This window comes from Amblyomma mixtum, chromosome 8 (assembly GCF_055824585.1).
Source record: "Amblyomma mixtum isolate Tamu chromosome 8, ASM5582458v1, whole genome shotgun sequence".
Taxonomy (NCBI): domain Eukaryota; kingdom Metazoa; phylum Arthropoda; class Arachnida; order Ixodida; family Ixodidae; genus Amblyomma; species Amblyomma mixtum.
Genome location: NC_143019.1, coordinates 112,165,205 through 112,189,367, shown reverse-complemented (window position 1 = coordinate 112,189,367; position 24,163 = coordinate 112,165,205). Strand labels below are relative to the sequence as shown.

General features: G+C 48.8%; 1 pseudogene; it reads left to right on the top strand.

The window, feature by feature from the left end:
• The first annotated feature begins 4,766 nt into the window (after positions 1 to 4,766).
• Positions 4,767 to 11,798, top strand: LOC149333927 (acetylcholinesterase pseudogene; annotated as a pseudogene).
• The last annotated feature ends 12,365 nt before the right edge of the window (positions 11,799 to 24,163 follow it).

The window sequence follows — 24,163 nt, the reverse complement described above, 5'->3', positions numbered from 1 at the left end:
ACATCATGTTGTGACGAAAGCGTTTGCGTGTTCGAGACAGTCGTTGCCCCCACAAACACAGTTACAATAAAACGCTGCATGACCTTCTATGTGCACCGTTAAAGCCAGTAAAAGTGAATGAGAGCCGCGAATAGTTCCTGTCACGACGAACTATCCACGACCAACAGACCCTCTCGCCGTGTTTTTGTGTTTTTTTGGCGCAATATTTGTCACTATGAGAGAGAATTTATTAGTTCAGCCTTCGAATAGAAGTGAAGAGTAACAAAGATCTTGCCTTCTTTTTTCGTGTGCCTCTCCATGCGTGCAACAGTGAGGCAAGTGCCAACTGGCCTGGAACCTCAGCACTGCTTTTATAAGTTCGCGCAACTCCACAACAGTGGCGGTTATATTGTGCCGTGCACTAAGAATTAGGCACACAGGACTCCGTAACCAGTTTTTTTTAAAGTAAAATAAATTGTTTGCTTTTTATGCGTTTCTTCATGTTTGTTCGCAAGAAGACTTATTCATTGCTGAGAAATTGAAAGATTTGCGAAATGTAGGTTTTCATCGCCGCTCAATAAAACAATTCGTCGGCACTATGATGAGTGGCTCACTCACACTCGCACTCACAACCAACCGCACTCATATTCACTTACACTCACGACCACTGCGCTCGCAACCACTCACATCCACTCGCTCAAACTCGCGTCCGCTCCCCCCCACAACCACAACCACTCGCTCAAACTCACACGCTTGAGTGTGAGTGCGAGCGAGTGGATCTGAGTGCACTCACGAGTGAATATGACGACCTGTGATTAAAACTAGTGAATTAGGTGATAACGTAGTTAAACACTCCCTTACACCTGACTGGAAGTAGCTGACGATGTTGTGTAGCGTCACATATACGTGACAGAAAAGGGGTTTCTGTTCTCAAGTTTATCTGTGAAAACTGCTGATGGCGGCAAAAGCCATATCTAAATTTACCAGTTTACGACTTATAAAAGTTTCGTAGTCAGTGAAAGCAATCTCTGTATCATTAGAACGGGTTCATTAAATGTTATCCGCCTACATGAAGTTTTCCTCAGTGCTCCTTTAAACACGTGTACCTCCGCAGCTGGCTCTCTGCTCTACTTCCAGAAAAAGTATACCCTGAGAATTGATCCTTCACACTCATGCCACAGTTGGGTACACACATGTACAAGCTCCACTGGTACAGCTTCTTTATGACCATCTCTGAGCTTGAGTCACAGAGGGGGTCTCTGTTCGCTGTGCCTATCACGAATGAAATTTCAGCTAAATAAAAAGATACAAAAAGTCAATAACTAGCAAGCACTGCGCTATCTAAAATTCAAAGAATGAATTTTCTTAGTGTACACGTTATAGAACACGCAATCACAAAATGAGGCTGATCACATGGCACGGCTACCCTTGAACCGGCTGTAAACCTACAAATCTGGGACCCATGCACTAAATTCAGAGAAAACTCTGATGCTCTTGTTTTATTCGGTTCTCTCAAAACAAGCTGAAGTTCTCAGATGCTACAGCACTCGTCTAAGTGAAAAAAAAATGTGTCTATTCGAGCCAAAAGGCTGAATATGCGCACAACAGTGAGTACTCTAAACGCAACGGAAACCCTTTGTGCGAAATTCCCAGGCACGTAAAATCTGTGCATAGCAATTTCCCATGGTCTGGTATTCTTAATGCCGTACATACGGAGTAAAGTTTTTAAAGGCCTTAGTGCATAAGAACAATGAATGTTCAAATAAAGTGCTAGTCCTCTATCCAGTACATTGCAGCGCAGCCTAGCGGGGTCGCTGCCGTAGCGGGCTTTATCTAGTGCACCTACACTCAAATATTCTCGGCTACTGCCTCTACTAGCCAACAGGATAGCAGTGCTGCACCAGCCAACAACATGATGCTCTAAACAGGGGTGCGGTTACTCAGATGGGGTGACCTTTGTCAATGCTTCTGGTAGTATAGAAGAGCCTTCACCGTAAAGCAGAGAAAGTGGGGACAAGAATGACCACGCATTTAACCCAGCGTCAGAACATTGCAGAAATGCACATTGTCTTTCCATACGAGCGGTTACACTGAGGCTCACAAATGCTAAGCTTAGCTCGGCGACCTAGCTACAAAATTCTAGATGGCGCATCCCCCCCCCTCCCCTCTTTCTCCGCTGGCTCTTCTGGATGACACTGAAGGAGGAATAGTAAGCAGGTCAGACCAAGCCCCGTAGTAGTTGGTTGGTTGGTTGGCCTCGAATAAAATGGCACATACCCACTACGCCCCGTAGTACTTTGAGGGATCTTTCGGAAATTAATTCTTCTTCGTATTCTATCTGCTTCTGTTAATGCTTAACTTCCAGTTACTCTCGTTAGGTGAAATAACTCAAAACCATCCGCCAGAGGAGCCTCAAAGATAGGAGAGGTTCATCACTCCGCTCCAACTTGCGTGAGCATAGAGCGCTAAAAAAATTGCTTGAATTTACAAAACTGATGGAGGAAACTATCGAAAACTCTGCGACGAGCTTTGAGAAAACATTCGCTACAAGCCAATTGGCTCGGCGCTTACCAGTTGAGGAAAGTAGTACGGTCGTAAACCCCTTCCGGTACAATACATTCGCGTGGCGTTTCCTTTACAGGGTCAGTCTCCTCACTCCTACGTTGTTTGAGTGACTATTTGCTCTGCTGTCAAACCAAGCCAGCGACATCTAACTCATGAAATACATGGCTGGCTGCTATGTCGCTGTTGGTATAACTCCGCAGCCGCGGTATAAATAATACGCGTATAAAATCGAACTGTACGAATTTTGAGACGCAGCGCCCAGTAAAACGCTACCAGCAATGACCGCTTGCTTATTTAACTGCACTAATAAGCGTAAAACCCCGCAGAATTACAGCCGCGAAAACACAAAAAAACATTCTGATTTCTTTGATGCTCAAAACAAGGCGTTTAAACACAAGTTGTTAGTGCAAGTGCTATGTCGTGTATCGTCCGCTATGCTATGTCCCAGCACATATGATTGAAAGAATCCCCAAAGTAGCAACTGCCACCGCCTCACTGTACCACGCTCGATATGAAAGGCAAAATTATTGCATGAAGATTACTTCCTGATCAGCGGCCGTTTGCTTTTGGTTGAGTGCGTGGCGTCAGAGGTTACGGAAAAAAGTTCCTCGGAGCAGTGGTGAGTATGGGGTAGATATTTCCGGAGCAGGCTTTGTAGCTGAAAAGAGGCCATTTCGCAGCAGTTCCTACTGCTCTGTAGACGGAGCCCAATGGTCAGAACTAAAAAGGCGAATTTATAAGCGAGAAGTTAAAGATGGGAGATGTTTGCCCTCTGGCTATTGTGAATTTAAGCGACCGCTGGGGGATCGGAAATGCCAATATCAGTCGGAGTGGTTAACATTTCGGAGTAGGGGAGAGGGGCTATTGTGCCTCATGCAAGTCCGTAAATTCATGTCTGACAATGCGTTCCGCACTACCACGCAGGGTGACACATCTATCTATAGAAGCCGGGCATCCGGCTTGACAAACAATGTAGCGCGTTGTCATGACGTCATGCGTGACATCATTCTGCGCAGTCAGCTTGCACCTGCTTTTTCTCTTCCTGTCCCCTTTCCTACTCACCTATCTCTTATTACGCCAACGCCGCAGTACCAGTAAACGTCCCCAGGCCAAATTATGAAGGAACCAAATAAACACATCATAGTTTCCAAATAAGGCTGGCTAATCTGCCCACGTTCAAACGTCAGTGTCAAAATTTTGATAGCGCTGCTAAAATTTCAGAAATCAGCAAATTGCCAATAAGCAGAGATTAAACTTTTGTCTCTTTTCTGCAGCTATTTCGAGTTCTGAGGAAACAAATCGAGTGTCTCCAACCAACTTCAAGGCCTAGAGTGAGAGCCTTTTCTGCTTTTATCCAACAAATGTCTCCCTATTTTCTCCGTAACATTTGTCTTAAAATGACACAAGGAACTCTTAAACAGGGCTGGAAGCCAACCATTGTCGCGCCCCACTTCACCCAGCTTTATCAGATTGTTGCTGAATACTGTGACCAAACTTGCTGACATCAAACTTTGCGTCTAAGCTCCATGCAGTAATATTTACACTCTGTGGAAATAGTTGGTCCTGAAGGCGCAACGCTCTGCACTAAATGGTAAGAGCTATCTCTGTAAAACTCCAAATGTCGGGGTGCCTATCGTTTAGGAGCCCAGGTACAGCAGTACTCCGCCAGTGCCGCGAGGGGCAGGTTTCTGGTTCTGAGCACGCCGATATGGGCTTGAATCTCGTCCGCAGCGGTCGCATTTTAATAGGAGCGAAATATAGAAACGCCGTTCTGCGTTGTAATGACAATGTAGTCAAAAGAACACCAGATGGTCGAAATTTATGAGCAGTGTGACACTGCGACGTCTATGATCTCAGTTGGAGCTCAGGGATGTTGACCCCAATGTATGCACTACGTACCCTTGCTAGAGTGCAAACAAGTGAAAGCACAGACACAATCTATCAAACAAATGTAAAGAAGTGCAGCATTTATTTCGGCTGCACATGCCAAAATTTCTCTGATATTTCAATTCCATGTATTTCGATGATGCAACGCTTGCGCACATAGACTTCTGCGTTCTCCCTCTATTTCCTTCAAGCATAGGATATTGTTCAAACACTTCGGATACCTGATTTCCGACATCCATGCTCTGAAGATGGGAGTGTAAGCTAACGGCAAGAACAAAATTTCAGGGCAAGAAATTTAAAAAGCGCGAGGAGAGGTAGAGCGGTAGAGTGCGGACATGGACACCCTCACGAGGGCGGGCTCTCGTGAAGCCTTCTCATCGCACCTCAAGAAGACTTCATTTGGCGAGGTGAGCCTGAGGAACGATTGGCAAAGAAAAATATGTGAGGACGAGGATGAGGCAGGGAAAGATGCATGGGTTGAGGCTGAGGGTGCGTCTCGTCGTTCGTCGCTGCTCTGGCATTTGTTTAAGTTTCCCGCCTAGCGTGCAGCCTATTCCAAAACATGCGTGGACGACGACTAAAGGAAAACAACTTAACAAGAACTGTAGCCAAAAGGCGGGCTGCACGATCCGCGATGCACAATCACTCCGAGCTGCGCGCTAACTAAGCACGAAACGGGAGAAGGCGATCAAAAACACAGCGGAACTAAGAGAAGGAGAGAAAAAGCTTCAGCGAGCGACGAAGGAGAGCGCCGAGTTACCAAGCAGGCGACACGTAGTTTCTCGACTGGAAGCACCGTGTAGAAGCTTACTAACCAGAGACTTGAAGTTCAGGGCTTCCCCGGACTCCAACGAACAAGGCGCTTTTACGAAACAATAGTGGTGGCGGAAAGCCTAAAGCGTTTTACGACGCGAACCACGGCTAGATATGATGATGATGATGGTGTCCTCAGGCTTGATGGCACATACCCACGGCGGGGGATGGGCCAGACTGCTAGAGAGGATCCAAACACAGAAAGCGACGAAGATGAGGCAACTAAGTCATGAGAAAAAAAGAAAGACGAAGAGAGGACGCATTCAAACCGAGGGCGGCTGGAAAAAAAGGATGGCCTAATTTTGTCGACGGGAGCGGTCCGCACCCTCCTTTTTTTTTCTCCTTTCCTTTCGCGCAAGCATATCGTGCTGTGACCAGTTTAGAAGGTTTGAAAACAACCTAGTTGCTGAAACAAGAGTAGTTTAGCCTGGCCAAAGAGCGATTCGCTTTTCTGAAGAGCTAACCGGGCACGCGCCACCTTGCCCCGAATAGCCGGCGCGTGCTCAGATGGCTCCCTGCGTAACCGCATCGCAAAACTGCATCACACTGTGTTTTAAAACACCGAGTTAAAACAGCTCGCTGCGCTAAAACTCCCCAGGATACATGCAGAAAGGGCCTGCATTGCGGTGATATGGTGAGAGCATAATGTTTGCGTTAATGGCGCAATATTAAAATGGCGGTTCTACATGAAATTAACACGTCAGACAAAGTAGCAATAGAGCCAGGAAGTGAAATCTGAACTGCTTCAAAGGCTGAGCTGGAGTGTGTACAACATTCACGGCAGCAAAAAAACTGGCGCGAACGCGGCGCCCATCTGTTTATGATGATTCTTTGGTATTCGCTGCAATGAATCCCTAAGCTTTTTTTTTCGTGAGCGTGAATCTATCTCGAGAACTTGCAGAGTTCTCATCAAAGACCACTGGGTCACGCGTAGGCTGAAACTGGATTTTGTCATGAAGTAGTTACGGCAGTCATGCAGGCGATGATTTTAATGAACAACCCCTGATAGCCCCCACTAGGGAAACAGTAATAGCCCAAATATGACCAGGAAATTACTAGCCAATTGAGGTAGTGACAGAAGTGCACAACAATAGTTGGAATAAGAAAGGCTGAGACTCTCAACCATAGTTTACTTATTATGTATGAGGGAACAGCTTAGATAGATTCCTGAACCATAAGAACGGCCGCGAGTATCGCACAATAATTCGAGAACAATATCCGGATCTAAAAGGCATAGCCAATATGACTGGACGATGTGCGTAACCGAAAATGGAATGACCACCTGCCGGAAAAAACAAACGAGAGACACTTGAATGGAATGAACTTAAAGGTTCCAATTGTGTTCAGATTTTGATAACGTATATATTTTGTAGATTGGTTTATTCTTCCAGCGTGTTTATTTAATAACTAGTCTTTCTCATTTCCGCGCAGCTACACCGTGAGGAAATCGGGGTGTTTTTTATAGCATTCATCTTCAGTCGCTTGTACTCGGGCTATACCAAGACACACTAGAGCCAGTACCTTTTGTGTATTGTGAAAGGGGGAATTGTGGGTAAAGTGTGCGTTCGCGCTGAGCAAGTCGCTGGATGCAGATCCGCTCCAGGTGTGCGTCGTAGCGCCAATGACCGTGCGTAGGTAACGGCTGACCGCGACAGACCGTTGTACTAGCGAGCAGGTGACTGCCTGCGTTCCCCCTTTCCCGTGGTAAGCGGTATAAAGCACATAAATAGCGCAGCTGGCAGTTACGCCCGCGCACAGTTGCTCAGTAGTGTGAACTGTGACTTGTCAAAGCTATCGGCTATCGGCGAACAGTGCAAGCTACGAGAACAAGAAAAGGTAAGGCAATAAGCCAGTTCTGTTTTTTGGATGTCGGTGTGGAAGTGTATCGGTAGAAACTAGATGACGGATTTGTGTGAACGAAGTAGAAGTGGGAATTAAACGTCGTAACCCTTGTTATGACTCAATGAAGTTGCATCACAGGAGTGACCAAAACGGCTGAAGAAATTGCTGAAATTGCCATGTATCTTCAACATCAATCCGTTTGAATCTCTCACCTCCAAAAGTAACAAAAAAAAATATAGGCAGTTTTTGACCACGGTTACATGCAAAGGTCGAGCGATGACATTTTGGCAACGGCCCGGGCCAAATTTAGAAGTCGTCATCGTGTCGGGCACGCTCAGTTACGGTCGGACATCGATTATGGTTCAAGTTGGCCAAGGTCAAATTTCGGGGGTGGGCCGAGTCAAATTTTGGAATTTTGGAAACTGTAGAATGTTTACTGCACTCGAATTAGTGGGAAAGCACGTATTTGTGCTACGTAGAAGGCGATGAGCGGGCCGTGCCGCCGGATGGAGCAGGTGGAAATTAACGTAGACAAAGCTCTGCAATGCAAAGCGCGAGAGTTTGGTGCAGTTTAATACGAGACACGTTCGGAAACTTCACACCTCTACTGTACTCACGATGGTCTGGCTTTGCGCCAAGGAGACTTATGTGCATGGTGGGGAACTTTCGCTTGTGCGGCCAACAAGAGAAGATCGATCAATGCTTTGTGTAATGCCGTGATGAAGTGTTTCTCTGGTACTTACCTCAGTGAATAGTCAAAAAGGACATTGAGATATCGCCGTACACTGTAAGATTCTTGCCTGTCCTGAAAGACCCCGCGGGATTCCGTGCGATCTGTTAATGCTGATTGGACTTTTTAGCCCGTGGAAGAGCCGTATGATGGATCGACAAGCAGAACGCCTTCGTTCATCTAAGTCTCTGTTCGGTGAACTGTGCGCCTTGGTGTGGAGGGGTTGCAGGATGAGCAGGACCAAGGCGCATGCCATTCAGCCATGCATGTTTGTCTCCCGCACTTTTGATGGGCGGGTGGAGTGCAGTGTAACAAGACATGAGAACGTGTGTCTGCACTGCGGAATAGTACGCGTGTCCGTAAAGAAATGGGTCACTCAGCGCGATTGCTTTCCATGCAATGAAGATAAAAACTGGGGCGATAGATTAGTGGTCTCGCGCAACGTCCTTTGCAGCTGCTCTGTTTGTGCCGCCGCGGGTTGGACCCCCATTCGTGGATGCGGTTGCTTTTCCTGCATCTTTTTTTATACCTGGGCACATTTTGAATAAGGTTTTCGTCACTTCCACATTTTGACCTTGGGTAGGCTGAAGGTCAAATTCAAACCGTGGACAGGTCCTCCCGTGGTGTTGAGCAAGGTTGGTGCATCGAGCAGAGCTATCACTCTAAAATCGTCCACCCTTAGTAAAAACTTTCGATATGGCGAGTTAAATAACTTTGAATATTTTCGGTATTCCGCTTGCGGAAACTATGCGAAACATACGGAGTCATGCTGACTGTATGCACAACGCATATGAAAAACTCGAACTTCCTATGAACTTCGTATGAAGTTATGTGGGTCATACAAAAATCAAGTAGAAACTAAAGGATGCGGATACCAAACGCAAAGGATAGTGTGATCATATGAATTTTATATATTTTCCCACATCATATCGACATTTATTGCCATAATTTCGTATGAGCGTCTGAGATAGAACGTTCAACAGGACAAACCAATATGTTTGCCAAGTTTCCTGCATATCAGAGGTGCTCAAAGGGAAGCGGTCGTGTTAGGTTAGGTAGGAGTCGCCGAAGACTAATGCTAAGCATGACCTATCGCATGCGATGGTCTTCAGGGTGGTGCTGACAGTCATCCAATGTGCAGTGTATAACCTTAAATAAAAACGTTTAATTACCGATGCAGTCGGTGAAAGACTGTTTAAAGGCACTATAAGGAAAGCGCACGAACTACACAACTAAAGGCACTCCATGGTAAATATTCGGTCACGGAGGGTAAAAAAACATTCACGAAATATAGCTGAATGAGATAGTGTAACAGAATGAGGCACTAGACCGACTTTTGTTTACTCTCTTTGCAGGAACCAGCAATGCTACGCAAGCATTCCGGAACTCTGCACGGCCTCGTATTAGTGCTGCTGACATCTAGAAGTATCATTCTTCGATGCCAATCTGTCATGACAGAAGAAAAGTCTTCCAGCGAACAAAAATTTCTGACGCAGGACTCTGAAACGGTCGTGCAAACTACTAAAGGTGCAGTTAAGGGAATCATCATGAATTCACCGCTGGGAAAGCCTGTCCGAGTTTTCTATGGCATACCGTATGCTGAACCTCCCACAGGAAACCTGCGATTCCGTCGATCCAGGCCTAACTCAGCGTGGACGGGCGTACTGGATGCCACAGTACTGCCGTACTCTTGTTTCCAGAAAATTGACAAATCTTTGGGCAACTTTAGCGGTACGGCTGAGTGGAACGCCAATACCGAAATGAGTGAAGATTGCCTCAAACTGAATGTATGGACACCCTTAGCTCCAGGAGAGGAACCTGCTACTGTTCTCGTCTTTATTCACGGTGGTGGCTTTACCTACGGCACATCAACGCTGCAGATATTCAACGCACGGACTCTTGTCTCCAAAGAACGCGTGGTCGTGGTTTCGATGAACTACCGCCTCAGGTCTCTCGGATTCCTATCATTTGGCAACGACCTGCTGCCTGGAAACGCCGGTCTGTACGACCAGCTACTCGCACTTGAATGGGTCCGAGACAACATCGCAGCCTTCGGAGGGGATCCTAAGCAGGTGACATTGTTCGGCCAAAGCGCTGGTGCCTTCAGCGTCGGAGCGCACCTTCTGTCGCCGCTGTCTAGAAAGTTTTTCGGGAGAGGCATCCTTGAAAGTGGATCGGCTATAGCACCCTGGGGCTTCCATACGAATGACACGGCTAGAAAAGCTGCTAAAAGACTGGTTCGGAAACTAGGATGTCCGTCAAGCTTAGACGAAGAAACTCTGCACTGTCTTCTCAAGAGAGAACCGACCGATATCATAGACAGTGAGACGTGCTGCGGCGGAGTTCTAGACTACCCGTTTGTTCCAGTAGCAGACGGTAACTTACTCCCAGAGTCACCAGGCACGCTGCTCCGTGAGAACGCATTCCAAACAAACATTAGTGTTTTGATTGGTTCGAACAAAAACGAAGGTAGCTACTTCATTGAGAAGTTCTTTTTATTCCCCGTAAGCGAAGACTTGCCTGATGTTTCCGACGAGAACTTCACAGCTGCCGTGAGAGCATTGGATCCTACACGCGGAAGACCACCCATAGACCAAGTGTTGGAGATGTATACCGGCGGTGTGATCCCCTCTACCTCCAAGGACAAGTTGGCGGTTTTGGACATGATTGTCGGCGACTATCACATGACTTGCCCTGTGCTACGCTGGGCGGATTACTTTGTCCAAGCTGGAGTGCCCGTATACGAGTATTTACTCACGCGTAGGTCTACTTCCAATCAGTGGCCCCTCTGGATGGGTGTTCAGCACTCTCAAGACTTGTTCTTTGTTTTCGGCAAGCCCTTCAACACCACGTTTCAGCACGAGCACAAAGACAAGGTTCTAAGCGGTCACGTAATGCGGTACTGGGCAAACTTCGCCAAGAATGGGTACGTAAACATTGTGGTTTTGTTAGTCAATGGGCAGCTTTCGCGCCCCTGCATGAATTTGCACAGAACACTTCCATTACTTTGATCACGGCACTCGTAGAGGCGAGTGACGGTTCTTGGCATCTTGGCCCACAAAACGAACCAACGCGTTGGGCACGTGAGTTGTTTGCATAGTGTGAAAACAGGAGGGGCTAAAACTTTGCAGGGCGGTGTTGAAGGACACTACAAGCGCGAATTTTAAAAACAGCCAACGCCCATAACGAACAAATCGCGAGAATTCGAAGTAGAAGGTATGAAATGCTCTACCGCATAGTACAGTGAACCAAAAAGATGATGTAGTTGTTTTTCTCCCCTGAAGGGAACCTGCAGCGAAAGGAAACAGAACGGAGCCATTTGGATGCAAAGTGTGGTCAGCTGTGCAGTAGTACGCCAGCGCGGATGACGCGTTGTGCACTATGTTTTGAGACCTAAAAAGTATAGGTTCGCTTCAGCCAAGGTACATCTAATGCGCAGTGCAGGCAACGAGATCAAAATATCTTTAGCGGTACAGAACAATGGAATGGGAAGCGACAAAAAGAAATGCATCTGAGGGTAACGAATGAAAGAGCCAAATGTGGGGAATATCAAAAATTACAGTATGACGAAATGTGCAGCGAAATTTACGAACAGAGCTTACAATACAAGAGAAGCTTTGCACACAGCTGTACATATCTGCAAATACTTGGAAGACCGCGCAGAAACGACAACCACAGGGGAGGACAAGACACAACCACACGCCAATGTGGTTTTCGTTTTTACGCTGTCTTCCTACCAAGTATGAATAACCAACTAGCCCAGAACCATGTTTTATTGAAATATCTGCGCATGCTGAATTTCGTGCCACGCAGAAACCCTACTCCAGAAGCCGACCGGTCGTCCGCCTGGCCTCGGTGTACGCTCTACAACCGAGAATACCTGACTCTTGACGTGAAAGAAGAGGTCGGCTACGCGTATCGATCCGCCTATTGTCAGTTCTGGGAAAAGATTCGAAACAACTGGAGCGGTCCTTCCTGTTGACGACAGATTGCATTTCCGGCGGCAGCGGTCAGATCATTTCCTGTCAAATAAATTCATGCGTCATTACCCTTTCAAGGTTGGTGTCCTCGCCGCTGTGCTCTGGCTCTGATTTCCGGCGTTCACCGGAATCAACCCAGTGGACTCCTACTAAGCAGAGGCATGTGCAGCACTTAGCAGCAGTCGCGATGGTGGCGAGCGCCTTGTAGTGCGAATTGGTGAACGCCGCTTGCACAACCGCAGCTGCAGTTTGCAATCTAAAGCTCGTACTTTGAACGCATGGAGAAACAAAGGCTCCTTCAGCGCATCTTATAATTTCAGTCCTGACGAGAAGAATCACCGCAAAAGCTGACGGCGTTTTGGATAGCTGGAGGGGAGACGATATTCAGCCCTTTTCGATGGAAGGAATTTGTAACCGTGTGCAATTGACAGCAAGTGGTGCTTCGTTGCGGAGGCCATGCGCACGTCTCAACCCTTATCCAAACGCAATCTTCCCGGGACGCACGCTGTGCGTAAAGCATCGTAAGCAGCTGCAGAGATAGAAGAACCCCTAATGTTCCCTGCCAATGAACACCTACAAGTAAACCACCTTCCCAGCGGACGCTGCAGATTGCATTTTTCTGCAGTAAGAAATGCGGTTACTAGACTTTGTCGTGAGGACCGAATACCAAGAACAAACCATGCCAGAGAAAACATTCCTGAGCATCTTTATGCCGATGGACAGGCTATGGGGAGTCCTGCCATCAAGCATCTTATTATAGGGTTCCTGTCGCCCATACTAGCAGTGGAAAAGCTCGTTAGAATGAGGCTCAAATGATGAATCACCCCTGCAAAATACAAAAATGCTAAGGAATGCCTTATTTTATCGTGATAAGGGTAAGTGCGCAATTCAAATAAACAGCAGGAAAAATAACGCATCGCGAGACGTTTAAAACCTGCGCAGATAGTCTATTTCCCTCTTAGAAATAGATAGCCTTAGATAGCGTTTCTCTCTTAGATAGCCTATTTCTCTCTTTGTTTTTTTTTTGTCGTTGCCTTTGGTATCGTTATGTATTTAAGTGGTCGTTCCCTTTCCAATAAACCAGTTATGAAAACGGCGCCAGTCCTGTGGTCTTCTTTCTGTGTGTCTATTTCGCTTGCGCACGCATTTTCATCATGAACAGCATCCAACTAGCCCAACTTCTCATTCTGTTGATCAAAAAGTTTCTTTCTTGATCTGCCAATTCACTAAGGGCAAATAGTAAGCTTTTTACTGACAAAAATGAGCGTACATGTTCCAAAATGAATATTTGAAGCCTCTCCGAAAGTACGTTCAACCAATTCTCGCACCACGCCTATATTTGCCGCTGCATTCGTTTCTATTTTTTTTTTCTTCACGCAAGAAATTACTCATGCAAGGCGCTCAGCCTTGCTCAGCCTCAGCCTCAGCAAGGGCTCAGTTTCAAACCCAGGGTCTCGCTAAGAGCACAAACAAAAATCAATAACAAATACGCCACCACTCTCTCTCCAGCAAGGGCATGCACATTCCTCTCCCGTCGGGGCTCTTCTTCCGACCTGTCTCAAGCACCTTGCCGCCCCCCTCTCCACTCGCGCTGCAAGCAAACCAAGTTCTTGGCACGTATGCGTGCCACCCGTCATCAGTGCGTGTCATCTGCAAGCAATAATTGGGAGAGAAGCCGGTACAGCACAGACGGTGGGACGCTCGGACAAGAGTGATCGAGGAGCGGGCGGGTAAGAGTGAGGAATGCATGTTGTTCCCTGCATCGCCAAAAAAAACGCTCTAATCGTCTTTTCCTGGGCGCTTTTTGTCGGCTCGGCAAACCAGCTAAGGAAGATTTCCTGTTTTACCCACCCATTGGGTCAAGATGTGATAGACACACCGTAGTTGGCGCTCCTAATCTCCGTCCTACAAAGACGCCTCGGCTAGGCCCCGCGGCAGCGCAGGCAGCTGTGCGACCTTGGGAGCCTTTCCGACAATGGCCTACGGCGTGAGGGGGACCGCCCCGTGAAGGTAGCAGCGGTGTGGTGCGTCAAAAGAGCATGTCCAACTCCCCACCTGCACTGTGCTTGGGAGGACTGTCGTTTATAATGGACAGCCACTTCCGCGGGTGCAGCGCCGTTCAAAGTGGTTGCAGCTGGAAATGGGCGGAGGTATGGCTTGAAAGATTTGCCTAAAAAATACAGTCGTTTGTTTTGTTGAATTTTTTGTCGGGTTGAGGCAGTCTTCTTAGTGAGGTTATGGGGTCACTCCGCGTCCAGCCGGCCAGGAAGGCGAGCTTCCGTGCCAGCTATGCGTGGGCGTTCTCGTAAGCGACTCGTGTTCCCAACCCGTGGCGCAAAGTCACAGCCACGGCGGGTTCGGGCGAAATAGGCAACGACAGAGTACACCAGGAAACAGTTTATTTACCTAGCGCAAGGCAAAGCACACTGCGGAAGAATGTTCTATCCGATAATATAAGGTTCAGTAGCTTATCAAGTCGCCGTCGACCGGCGTTGGATAGTCCGGGAGTCGCGGGCAGGAAGGGCGTCGGCGGGGCAGTACGGCAGTAGCACCGTGGCGAGAGAGCGCGACTTTCCCGCCTTTGGCCTCCCACATATGAAGAAGGCGGCTGTCTAGTACTTCGAGTTCCGCATTGTAGTCGAGCGTTTTAGTACCATTCCTAGCGATTTTTGCCTTTCTTCCGTCCTGGTTACGAGCGTCGCGGAAAACGTCCCATTCGATAATATGCGGGAAGCGCATTTGGCGCTTTTCAGGGCCAACGTCCGTTTCCGTGAGAAGTATGCAATGGTCACTGCCTAGGTTTAGCAAGGAGTTGGGCCAATTAGCTGTACCCGCATTCTTCATCAGGGTGAGGTCTAAGGACGTGTCGGCGCACACGCTGTTACCCATTCTTGTGGGGGTGAGAGGATCCGTGAGCAGGGTGAAGCCCATTTGCTGTATGTCTAGCCATAGCTCTCTCCCCTTCGTACAGTGCCGCGGGTAGCCCCACGCAGGGTGGTGGTCATTGAAGTCACCTAGAATAACCAGTGCGTGCTTGTTGCCGATACGCAGTACCTTTCTGAAGAGCGAGTCGAATTTAACTTTCTTTTGACTTGGAGTGCTATAAATATTCAGAAGTAAAAGACTGCGTTGGGTCTTTTTGGCCGGAATAAGTTCGACGAGGACGTGATCTATGTGGCGGACGCCCGTGTCATGCTCAATGGCCGTAGTGTTCCTTCTAACGAATGTGGTAACATTAGGTTTGTCGCCTGCACTGTTAAAAGCTTGATAACCAACTAATTTTGACGCGTCTCCAGTTTCCTGAAGGGCGATAACCTCTGGGTGGACCTTCAGAGACGCAAGGAGCTGCTGGAGGATCGGCCTTTTCCTCCGATACCCTCGGCAGTTTCATTGCCACAGCGAGTAGTTGTTATTCAATGTGTATATGGCCATGATAAATTTGCTCTATGCATTTTCCGCAGTTTGCTGCCATATATTGATGGCTAAGAGCTCATTCCTGTGACCTTGTGTGACGCCTGTGAGTCCCTGTATTGCGGAGAGAATCGACGGAATTTGGCTTTGCATGTTGGTTTCCAGTGCCTGAAATTGCGCCAGAACTTTGGTATCTATAGCCTGAATCTGGGTCTGAATATTGGTGTCCAGTTTATGGCAGACTTCCTCTAGCGTAATTTTGGGTTGTACGCCCTCTAACGATTTTCTCTTTCTGGGTGGTGGTAGGGACTTCTCCACCACCAACATCCTCTCCTGGTTGTTACTTTTTGGGTTTCTCGGCTTCCTGTCGTTTCTTATCTATCTTGATCTTAAGCTGCAGCTGCTTCCTAAGTTCCGCATTTTCATTTTGAAGGGCCGTAACCGCCCCAGTTCATTTTTCCACCACACGTTTAAGTTGTAAGATGTCTTCAGACCCCCCGAGTGGATGAGTATGCGAGACCTTATTTACAAAGCTCACCCTCTTGTGGTCATCCGGTACGTTGGTCTTGTTCGTGGGCGGCGTTGACCCTTGCTCATGAGAGTCAGTGCGTTCCTCGATTTTGGGCCGGGCTCCGGTGTTCCAATCGTTGCCAGTGTTGTCCCCCTCGCTGGAAGCGGAGCGCTTGCGAGAGCTGCTGTGGCCCCTGGAGCTGCAGCGGCCACTGCAGCTGGAACGACCCCGGGAGCTGGAAGCGCCCTTGCAGCTGAGGCGGTCCCAGGAACCTTAGCGACGTCGGGAGTTGGAGCGTCCCGCCCGTGGACTGGGCGTGACCGCCAGAGCCTGTCTCCGACTCCAGGCCTGGGAAGGAGTCCTCTCGCATGTGAAATCTCCCCTCTGTCCTGGTTCTTGGTCTGCTGTGTGGTCCAGATGCGTTGTTCTCGCCATCTGTTGTTGCCTTGCTCTCACTGCCCTTTGTTCGTTCTTCCCACTGGCGCTTCTTTATTTTGTGCGGGGTCCTGTACAGTTCCCGGCACTTCTTGTCTCCGAGTGTGTGTGCTTTCCCACATTGTGCACACTTTGGGGCATGTTGTGCTGGCGCCCACATTTCGCTGGCTGGCCTCTCTGGAAACCAGCTCTGCGCGCCCGCCGTCGCGCAAAGCAGGCCCAGACTCTCCCGGACAAGTCGCGGCTTGCAGCGTGAATAATCCCGCCTCGCCGGCGCAGACCCTTCCTCCTCCCCCTCCTCACCGTCGGTTCGAACACCTACGACGCTTCGCCGGCCGCCCGTTCCAGACTGCAAGCCTTCAACGGCCGGGCGCCTCTCGACCATTCGTCTAATTTGAACGGTGGCCAGTGCCGTGACCCGATTGGAGGATTTGAACTGCTGGCTGCCGCAACGGACACCGGCGGCTGTAAAAACGGAGCCGCGCTGAGCCCGAGCAGCAGACGGGCAGCAGAAGAGCCATCATGCCGGAGCTACGCTCGCCGCCGGGGCCGCCCTTCTTCTTTGTGCTTGCCCGTGGTGCTCTTGGCCCTTGTAACATTTAAAAGCCCTTGTACATACTGTACATAAAAGTCCTTTGGCTCACCGTCCCCTCGACCGTTTCTTGGTTCGGAGGCCCAGTCCCAACAGTGGTGGCAGCGGTAGGATGCCCCAGGCCCAACAGTGGTGGCAGCGGTGGGATGCCAAGTCCCAACAGTGGATGGCAGCTGCGTGATCGACCGGCGTCAGCTACTTCGGCGCGGTGAGTGCCTGATGTTTCCCCTCAATTCACCAGACTGCTCTAGCACACGTGATTGTAGTTTAGAGTAGGGCTGTGTGTTTCACTGGAGAGAGCTTTGCTGTTTCGAGCCAAGTCTGAGTGCTTTGAAACGAAATCTGGTGCAGAGGGAGTAAACAAGGTGGTTTTGGAAAGAATTACTTGCGCTTGTCATGCTAGTAGCTCTATAGCAGTGAACAGCAAGGGGATTCTAAGAAAAGGGCAAACTGCAAGAGGCTATTGTGCGCGATGGAGAGCTTCAATGTGAAGGAATTCATCGAAATTTGTGAAGAGTTGGGCATTGATTTGGGCCCCACAAAATGAAAGCATGCGATACTTGAGATCATGCGGAGGGAGAATGTAACGGCTGAGGAAGCCAATGAGGCCTGGGAAGAGATCAGAGAACGCCGTGAGCGCGAAGAGGCAGAAAAACAGAAGCAGCTTGAGCGCGAAGAGGCAGAAAACAGAAGCAGCTTGAGCGCTAAGAGGCAGAAAAACGGAGGCAGCTTGAGATAAAACGGCGTGCTCGCGTAGGAAACTGAAGGACCTGGAGCTTGAAGCGCATCAGATCGGATTCGAGAGATATAGAACATTGTCCACTCTGCATGAGACCAACGGTCAGCAGCTGAGAGACAGGCCGCAGCGCTTCGTGATCGCCGAAGATATGGCGAAATATTTGGCGGAGTTCGAGCGTGTCTGCGAGAGAAAGCGCGTTGAGCGGAATGGTTGGGCACAGAAGTTGGTAGCCCTGCTTTCCAGCGAAGCGTATGACGTTGTCAAGCGCCTGTTGGACGGCGGCTTGGCGGACTACGATGAGCTGAAAAGCTTCTTACTGACGAGATATAACGTGTCACTGCTGGACCTTCGCCAAAGGTACCTGCGAGAGAATAGCACCCCACCGTTTTACGATTTTCCCTACCAGTTTAAAGCCGACATTTTAGAATGGCTCGAAAAGACGGAACGTTCGGAAGATAGTGACGCAGATGTAGAGTGCGTCGCTGTAGAGCAGCCCTGCCAGTGCGGCACAGAGGAAGGTAGTTCGTACGTGGCAGATGTAACTGCTGCTATAACAGTCGAAGTTGCTCCGCATTCGTCACCTGAGGAAACATCACTACCTTCGGATAAGGTAGCCATATATCATCGTACGGTGAAATCACACAGGTCTCGCCCATTGAGATTGCGGCGGAGTTACCTGAAAGCGGATCTCCTAGCGTGTCCAATGCAGGAGAAGTTTCCGAAAAGGGCAGAGAGGACGTCCGTCTGGGCATTAATGAAAACGCATGCGCCGACGAAAGCGAAGTAAACGAGGACAGCACACCGTGTTATGCATCGCGTTCGGCAGAAATGCAGAAACCCGACACTTACGATCAACGGAAGCGGGCGCATGTAGGGTTTGCGGACGCTGAGTTGTGCGTTGGTGTCGCTGGCGACCGAGGCGAAACGAGTCCCGTGCTTTCGCACTGCTCTGAGCTTTGCGACATTCCAGAAAGCAGCTGCAGTAGCGAGAACACCGCGACTGAGTGCAGAGCCGACCCATATCCGCAATCGTCTGAAACGCGCCAGGAGCACGACGCGAGCTGTATGCCAGCACTCATGTCAGGAAAAAACACTGGTTCGTCAGCGCCTGAAGACGCTAAGGTGCTGGGCGACACTGGAGAATAGGACGTTCCGGATGACATAGGGGCGGTAGACGTCATTCCATCCGAGGGAGATGAGCACGTATGTGCACTCAGAGACGCTCAGCAGGAACAGCGCAGCTTTGAGGAACTTAGTAAAGGCGCCAAAGACAGGCCTGATCTAGGTAGCACATATGAATCAGCTGACAATCAGAGTGATATTGTCAGAGAACAGGAACCTAGGCGACTGAAGCAGCATATGCTTCCTCAGGAGAAAATGAAAGGAAAGCTCAAGAAAGAAAGCTGCAACCGGAGGGAAAGTAACAGCCAGTTCCGAAAAGTGAGCTATCACCACAAGGTGACAGACAAACAGTACTGCCTCCAAGAGGACAGTAAAGGCAAACTCAAGAGAGAGAGCTGTCACCGAAAGATGAAAGGCAGGCATAAGAAAGACGGGCGCTGCCGAAAAGAGAGAAAGGGCAAACGCGCGAAAACGGGTTGCCTCCATCGGAAGGATCAGCTTCAACGGCACGTGGATAGCAGCAAAGTCAGTCACTTCGACAGCCCTGAAACTAGCGTCAGAATCAAAGCTAAAGAAATGTTCCAGGCGTCGCTATCGCGCAAAGCGAAACACATAAGTGTGCCGAGGCGGATGGATCTGGGTAGTAGAATACACTGCAAAAAGAAAGCATACAAGCATTCACGCGAGAAAGAGTATCAAGGGATGAAACCGAGATACAATAGAGCGCTGCCAGGGAGGCGAAAAATTAAGGAACGGTACAAGCGTGAATCTTGCCGCCAGCACAGAGAGAGCAAGACACGCAAAGGCACGTGCTCTCATGCAGGATCTCTCTTTCCACTGCAGTCAAGGGAGACACCGCGATCCCATAGGAAGCGGCACGCGCGCGCAGATAAAACGCGTGTACGGCTCAAAAAGCAAAAGACTGTACGGGGCCGTAGTGACAGGCGCAGGAAAATTGGCCAGAAGAAACCACCGAAGCGCTCGGCCAAGCTGAGGTATCGCGATGGAAATCCACCAGTGGAAATAACGCCATTTAGTAGGCGCAAAATCAAAAGGCCGGGTAGATGCGGACCTCGCATAGAGCGAAAAGGACGGGTGCGCGAGATATCGAGGACTTGTGGGTCTCACTTGCCACTACGAGCAAAGGAAAGGAAAGAAAGGTCCCACCGGAAGCGTTGCGTACTCGCTATAGAACGTCGCGACTAGCGCGCGAAGCGCGAAGAAAGGGACAAGTCGCAAGTCTGTGAAAGCGAATCTTTCTCGTTTTGTTCCCCTCCTCCCCCCCTAGAAACTGGAAAGACAAGTACCGAGAGAGAGAGAAAAGCGCAGCTACAGTAAAAGAGGCAGGGAACTTAGCTTCCGCAGTAGCGGGTGTCGTTTAACGTGCATTAGAAGCGAGTTAAACGCGAAGGCAGACGTACTAAGCCGTGCGCTCTGAGCAAGGCTGCCTTCGGCTCCTCGTGAGTTGCATTTTGTCACTTGGCGAACAGTTGTCAAGTTCGTTCGTAAATTCGGACTAAACTGATATCCTCAATTGTGGCCTCACCTGAGTGTTTTCCTGGCCGAGTGATCTCAAGGGAGCAAATTTATTTTGCATTTATTTCATTCCGAGTGTTTGCTGTGTTTGACACTTTGAGTTAATTACTTTCAAGTTCTTTTATCCCACATGTGTCTCTTGTTGAAGAGAGAACAAAAAGGGGACAGAAATATAGCCAGCAGAGCTTTGTGACTTCGAAGTCTGGTGTGTTGACAGGTGACGGAGGGCACTTGCTCGTGTTGGGTGTTGTCTGTTGTCGGTCGGTTCGTGGCAACAAGCAGAATGATCAACGACCCATGTTGACAAGCAAGCTCTTCCGAAGGACCGAGCGAAGCTGGTTCAGTCACCTGGGCGACAAGGCGGCGGAGCAGTGATCCTGTCCTGATGAGCGGGACTTGTTCACCGAAAGGAGCCTGGAGCTACCTGCGGCTGAACACCGGACGAGAATTTGGAGGAACCTGGCGTACGAGCGTGCCCCGCATCCGAGCCACGCGGAAATAGCTCGTCTTCGTGGCGCATTGTCTGGCGGCGGTGGTGCGGTTGTGCTGGCGCCCACATTTCGCTGGCTGGCCTCTCTGGAAACCAGCGCTGTGCGCCCGCCGTCCCGCAAAGCAGGCCCAGACTCTCCGGGACATGTCGCGGCTTGCAGCGTGAATCATCCCGCCTCGCCGGCGCGGACCCTTCCTCCTCCCCATCCTCACCGTCGGTTCGAACACCTACGACGCTTCGCCGGCCGCCCGTTCCAGACTGCAAGCCTTCAACGGCCGGTGCGCCTCTCGACTATTCGTCTAATTTGAACGGTGGCCAGTGCCGTGACCCGATTGGAGGATTTCAACTGCTGGCTGCCGCAATGGACACCGGCGGCTATAAAAACGGAGCCGCGCTGAACCCGAGCAGCAGACGGGCAGCAAAAGAGCCATCACGCCAGAGCTACGCTCGCCGCCGGGGCCGCCCTTCTTCTTTGTGCTAGCCCGTGGTGCTCTTGGCCCTTGTATCATGTAAAAGCCCTTGTACATACTGTGCATAAAAGTCCTTTGACTCACCGTCGCCTCGACCGTTTCTTGGCTCGGAGGCCCAGTTCCAACAGGCACAAGTATGTTCCTGAGCGGGCTGCTCCTACCACATCCTCGACGCTTAATGTTGTCTGGGTTCGGGCTTACGTCGCCTCGATGTCCGAGTTGGCCACATGTAACACAGACTTCATATTTATTCTTATAGAAAATGCTGCGTAGAGGCATGCCTCCATAATAAATCCAGTGCGACAATGTCTCATCTTCAGAGTAACAACACGGTGCGAGACTCACGCCCAAGTCGCCTGACTCCCATCACCTCCGGGTTACGCGAGCAGTCCAACATATCTTGAATGAATTGCGCGGTGTGCGAGACCGCTATTCCATGTATACCTCCTTTCCCATAGCCGTCCAGAAAAGCCAGGTAGACGAATGCTTCAGCGCCTCCCTTTGGCGCTGGAGTGGAGCCTATTTTCAGATACTTGTGCATCCTCTCCGGGCTGTCAGTGCCTATGAGAATCGAATTTTGCTTGTGGTTGACGAGTAAGATATCTTCCTTAACATCCGCCGGTTTAAAACCTGCCGCCATTTTCACCGCGTCCGCCACTGTTGAGTCAATGCTTTCCTCGATCAGTTCGAGACCGCCTTTCGGTCTGAGGACTATTTCATGGAGCTCGGGGGTGAAGCGCGTCTGCTGCGTGTCAACAGATTGCCTCGCCAGCTTCCTTCCCTGTCTCTTTATCGCCATTCTTTGCGCTGAAGCTTTGTCTTGACTCCAAATCAAACTGCAAATTTACTATGCGTTGTTCGCTTCATATCTTAACTATTGTAGCCTAGTTTGGCTCACAACAACTAAACAAAATATGAATAGAATAAATGTTCTGCAAAAGAAAATCGTTCGCATAATCGCAAACATTCCATATTCCGCGTCCACATATGCTTTATTTCAAAAATACGGGCTAATAAAGACTGAACACCAACTCACATATCGCATTCTAGCATCTTTTCATTCCACGTCTACAGCACTAAAAGGCTTTTTAATAAATACTGCTTGTCTTACAACTGGTGTAAATGATGCGCGTACACGTAGCACAGAACCATGGTTCGTGCCTCATTTTCGCACTAACTACAAGCTACAAACACTGCACTACTCTCTTCCTAACATTCTTAACAAGCATCAGGACACAGAACTTCTCAGAATGAAACAGTTGCAGCAGTATTTTGTAAATATGTAACGTTTTTTTTCTTACTGTGTCTTATGATTTCCTGTGTTTGTTTGTTTTTTGTTTTTTTTACGTGATGTTAATCAGAATACGACATCGTTCAATCTACTATGTGTTGTCAGAATAGATTCTTCAATGTTAAAAATCTATTTCTCATTATATACAGTGATTCAGATCATCTGCTTTTCAGTTATATCTTGTATTGTATTATATCTGCTATTGTTTTTGTGATCTATTTATTGCGTTTCCACTGCTTGTCGTTTTGTAAAAGCCAAGTGAAGGTTTCAGTGGCCACGTCAAGCTGCCCAGAGCAGCTTTTAGCCCTGAAAGCCTTCCAGTGTAAACTGGAAAATAAACCTTGAATTGAATTGAATTGAATCTCGGATCGGGTCGCCAGCTTGCTCTCCCTCTCTCGTGTGCGAGAGGGCCTTGACTTTGGAACTATTTACCTTAAACCAACCTACTTGAGAGTAGAGCAGTTCAGGCTGGATACTCCCTCGTTCCACAGTTACTCCATGCGAGTCATGGCACAGCTGTGAATGAGTTACACCGCGACTGCCAGCCTGTGCGTCCGCTCGGCGGGCGGTATCGGAGAGTCGCTCACCAGGTTAGGCTTAGCAGCCTCATCGGGTGACCAAAAGCATCTAGAAGTTGCACAAGAGGGCTTCACTTGCCAAAAAAGTGGTGACCCAGTGGTCGCGAAGACTTCCGGTGTTGAAATGGCGCAGTAGTTTGCGAGCGCAAATGACAAAACCGACGAAAACATCGAAAAATTGCGGGGCGCACATTGGATGCGTCCACTCTCCTCGACGCCGGCGTCCGTCCGAGTTCAAGAGAACCAATTTTTATTCAGTATTAGGTTATTTGCGTTTGTCATATGTGATGACGCGTTCGTTGCGGCCTCACTTAAGAGTTCTGGCAATACAGCATGTGTACCATGTCAAAATGTCGGAGACGGAGCACAGGGGACACAAATGTAGCTAAGATATTAAAAGTACACTCAAGAGGAATCTAAACTCGTTTTTACCGCTGTAACTCAATCTACACGTTCCAGGCATTCTTATAAATGTCAAATTATGGCCCTGTGCGGCCGATTTTCCTCATTTCAATCTGATTAAACGTCCCGGCTCCCGCGCAAGTCCTGTAAAACTTTGTGCTCAATACGCAGGGAAAGGCTTTAGGGAAAGTAGCCGGTTCAGATGGTTTATGATTCTGTGGATACAGTGAGAGAGAACTGGACACAGGCAGAAAAATCGCGAGCTATCGGCTGACTAATAGCTGAAGATTTATATTTGTGTGCACAGTTAATACCCGAAAAATATTTCTAATGACGCTTCTAATGTCTGGAATCCATACAAGCAATGTGAAATCGATCAAATAGAATCTGTACAACGTAAAGCTGTAAGATTTATTTTTCGCCGCTACGACTTTCATTTTTCCCCCTCATCTGCGATGTCTTCCCCAAACTTAAGCCCTCTCGCATCCCGCCGAAAAACTGAGTCCTTAAAACTTCTTCACTCCATAGTCCATTCTGCTAATTGCCTTTCAGAGGTTAAGCATATCTCGTTTTCAAAAACCATCTGCAACCAGGAGCCATCACGATCTTAATATCCAACCTTTGTTTGCCCGCGCTAACATTTTCAAATACAGTTTTTTCCCGCGCTCTGTGGAGAGTTGGAATTCTTTGGATGGTAACATTCGTGCATTATCAATCTCTGATTTTGCGTCGGCACTTGAGTCGTAGCACATTGTATATTTTTGTTCTCAGCGTTTATATTTGTAATGGT